The sequence below is a fragment of the Ischnura elegans genome, chromosome X (assembly GCF_921293095.1).
Source record: "Ischnura elegans chromosome X, ioIscEleg1.1, whole genome shotgun sequence".
Lineage (NCBI taxonomy): Eukaryota > Metazoa > Arthropoda > Insecta > Odonata > Coenagrionidae > Ischnura > Ischnura elegans.
Genome location: NC_060259.1, coordinates 28,877,295 through 28,881,781, shown reverse-complemented (window position 1 = coordinate 28,881,781; position 4,487 = coordinate 28,877,295).

The window sequence follows — 4,487 nt, the reverse complement described above, 5'->3', positions numbered from 1 at the left end:
AGATTGCTTTGGATCAAGTTCCTCCGGACACTGTGATGTCCACTTTGGCTAGAAGAGCAGGACTATCCAATAGGCAATTTATTAACTTGAAGAGCGCAAGGCAATCAGCGAGTCTAGCGAGTGGAAGAATGATAAACTGCTCCTCAACGACATTGATAGTAGAGTTTCTTTAGGAAAACCCAAATTGAAGCCCCAACATTATCAAAAAATGCTTATGGATATTTTCAAGTTCACTGATATGATCGAACTGATACAGGGACCAGAAGGATGTCCCATATTAAAAAACTTGGCAAACCAGGGAGTAGTAGAGAACGACTAGGGCCATATGTAATCCGAAGTCCCTAGTTGCTCTGAAAATAAATCCAAGGAGAGAATTGACACGAGTGATGATGTCCAATAGATGGTCAACTGGGATCAGAGTCGAACTCAAAGTGACTCCAAGGTCCTATACTATAGTACCCTGTCATAGAATAAGACCATAAATATAATAAACCACTGGAATGGCCTCAAATCTCTCTCCAATGAGACAACAGAGCACTTAGATGCATTTATGTAACTCCATCGCAATAGACCACGCCACTTGCAGATGTTGTTGAGGGAAAGCTAGAGATACTCTTGGTCCAGGGAGGAAATTATTTTTGTGAAAACCTTGATGTCATCGGCAAATAGACGGTGATGAACTAAAATGACCCTGCTAATGTCATTAAAAATAAGTTAAACAAGAGGGGACCCAAGTGAGAGTCCTGGGGTACCCCAGAAAAAATGGGAAAGGCGGCTGAGGTAGAGCCATCACAGTTGACCACGAGCAGTCTATCTTTCAAGTAACTTTCAAGCCACTTACTCAGAGAGCCCCCTATGCCTCAAGTTTGGAGATCAGTAGACAATGATTGACTTTGTCAAATGCCTTAGAGTAGTCTAAGTAGACCGTATCAACCTGGTAGGTGCTCATGAATGCAGACCCCTGACATTATACTGCAAATGACAGATCTACAGGCACTATGCATAGTTCCACTACGGAGTTATTTAATATACATATAAGGATGAGCCATGCATCTGACAATGTCTATTATCACAGTTATCTCAACTTCGTAATCTCAAAAGCATTTAATGCAACCAGATTTGGAGCATCACGGAAAGAAACAATGAATCCTATACACTAATAATCTGTATTCTTCAGAAACGGTGGTTGACAAGACCCAAATACAAAGTTATGGAAGTGGTTTTTCCTTGACATTGGCAAAACTGTCACCTGCCAAAAGTGCAACCAAGCCAATTTGAGCAAAATTTTTATATTCGGAACTTTTATCCTATGGATAAGGCAGTAGCGGATACAGAAAAAACTCAAGGGGGGGGGGGTGCAAATTATAGCTCGAGTTGTTTTTACTTTTATTGTAATAAAAAGATCAAGTGACAGAGTACAAGAAAATTATATTTAGTGATTATACACATGTAAAGACAATGCCATCTGATGATATAAAAAAGTTACAATTGTGGTTTTGCAATGTTCGGCAATATGGGTGGACCAGCAAGGGGTGGGCGTGGAGCCCCCCACTCCCCCATCTGTATCCACCACTGGTATAAGGCGCCATTTTAAATTTACCATACAAATATTCACAAACACATTAAATTTATTAATTAGTCACCCACAAATATGAATAAAATTCATAATTATATACGAAGCAACTACAGTGAAGTTTTCTCGGGTTTCGCACTGGGTCAGGTCCTCCATATCTCCTTCCAACGTTTTCATGAACAACTCGCCCATCAAAACATCGGAAGGGGATATGGACCTGACCCAGTGCAAAACCCAAGAAAACTTCACTACAATTGTTTGCCAGGAAAAAAACCAAAAATTATGAAGCAACAGTTTGGCTGAAATGAAATTTAGAAGTTTTCATAATGAAATACATTTTTGCAAATTTCCATGATTATAAAATTTAGTACAACCTAGGATTTGAAGCTATTGCATTACCTTCAAGGTATAAATGGTATGAGTGCATTCACTTCATACAATTTTTAAATGGTGTAGGGAAAAGTAAGGAGAGAGAGGACAAAGAGGAGATGGGAAAACATGAAGAATAGAACACCCAAACAACCTTCACTACTATTTTTTAACAGTTTAAATTGGGGAAGCCGTGGGGGGGAAGGAAGTGGAGTTGTCGATTCTTCTGGGGGGACAATGTTTTTACTTGAGGGATAGTAGGGGTAAATTTGATATGTACTGGTGGACATTTAATAGGGAAATTTCAGAATGTTTTCTGTTCCTAATCTCAAATTGTTGCAAATTTCTTCCCTTTCATGTGTGTATGGATCACCTTGGTAAAAAAATTTAGAATGTGGGCAATCTCCATCATGTGTTTGGCCACCATTGATGTTGGGCTCCTTCAGACGATGCCCTTCCTGTGTTCATTGTACCTTGTATTGAAGTATCTTCCTGTCTGTCCCATGTATTTTGCCCAGCATTTGCAACTTGTGATCTCAGACACACCACTTAGTTTCTCTTTTTTGTACGCATATTTGTGTTAACACAGGAGGCAGAATAGTGTGTAAGGGGTGTAGAAGGAGAGGCTATTTATCTCTAGGGATTTGATTAGCTATCTTGTAGGAAAGATTTTTAACGAAGGGAATTTTTCAACATTTGTGGGGCTCATTTGCCTCTTGAGGAGTGAGGGAGGTGGTGAGTTTCACCGTTTAAATATTGTCATCTCTTCTTTTTTTAGCCAATAGTCAATGATAGCTTCACTGTAACTATTGTTCTTTGCTATGCACTTGGTGATGGTGATAGTCATGAGCTCTTTGATTAAAGTGGCTCTTGGTCATAAGAATGCTGATTAATCTATGGACTAGGAATAGAAAAGCTGCTAGCTCATGAGAAATAGGGTGGCAGGAATCAGCAGGGAAATTAAAAATTCTTAAACTTTGAATGTGACTTGATTATTATTTTAATTACGATAAAAGTAAAGGTAGCTCAAAGTATTTTTTGCACCTTCCCCCCCTTGAGTTTTTTCTGTATCCGCTTTTGCCAGTGGCATAACTAGGAATATGCTTTGGGGGGATGAGGGAGCTTTGGGGAGGGGATGTGGGGGATTAGTGGGGGCCCCCCAGGAAACAGGAATTTCATGAAAAGTTTTGAAAAATAACATGCCTGAAAATGCATTTTACATCATTTTGGCACTTACATTTAACTTCTAGCAGATGCAGTTATTATATATTAAATCCAGAAAGATTTTCATATATATTTTTTGATTTCTCAGAGGCTTTGGGGGGGGGGGGGATACATCCCCCTCAACCCCACCATAGTTACGCCACTGGCTATTGGATGGGGAGCAAGATAGCTTAGTGAGGAGAATGACTTACAGCTGATCAAAGGGTCCTGCATTCAAATCTCAAGTGAAGCCTTTGAATACCCCCAACAAAAATCCAGTAAGTGTGAAGTGGCACATGGAAAGGAACTGCCCCCCCCCACCCTGAATGCATGAAATAAGCTAGTGGCTTGGTATGGGGTATATAGGCTTAGTATGGGGTATTTACCTTACCTATATAACCAAGCTTTAGGTTGAATCACAAAGTGAGTCAAAAGGGCTATTTTCAGCACTTTTGCAACCTAAAAAATAAACATTTGAAGCATATTGCTTATGACATTAAGTTTTCAAGAATATGCTACAGAATTATCCCCATGAGCAAATGTTGGCAAATGTTGCCTAATTTCTGTGTTGATGTTTAGGATGGTATTTTGCAGGAGTCACAAGTTGAGGCCAAATTATACCAGCAGCTGTCTGCCATACTATTGCCACCATAGCCCAATTGATAAAGTTACCCAATAGATAATTCATTACTTGGTAACTGTACAAAACACTAAATATTATCAACACAGATTTAACCTTCTTCCACAAAATATGGGGATATCATTGTCTAAGAGCCTCATATATTCAAGTGAAGCAGTAAACTCCTGAGGAATATACAATTTTGCACTAATTCTCTAAAATACAAGATTTAGAATTTATTTAAAGGAATTATAGCAAGCCATGATTACATTTAAGAAAATACACATTTTTGTTTATCACAGATTTATTTGACTTAATAATTAAATTCGACTTAATAATTAAACATTTTGTTAGTTCACTGAAACATAAGATCCAGGGTCTAAATAAGTAGAATCGTCCACTATAATAGTGTTATTTACCTATTCACTCCATAATTCTACCACCAATAGTGACCCTTTCAACAAATCAAAACAGGGAAATCATATCAGTCGTAAGACAGCACCAAAAAGAATTTTCTATTCTTATGGCCATCTTGGAAAATATTATTTTTGAAATTCACAAATTCAAGGGGTACTTATTCATAATGGGTAAATTTTAACATTGGATGTTACTTAAAAATTAAAAACGTTATTCACGCGGTTTTGGCAGCATAAATTACAAGGGTTGAAAGCTAGCCACTTTATTGCTATGAATACGCAATTACGAGTTTTTTTTTGGCACGTG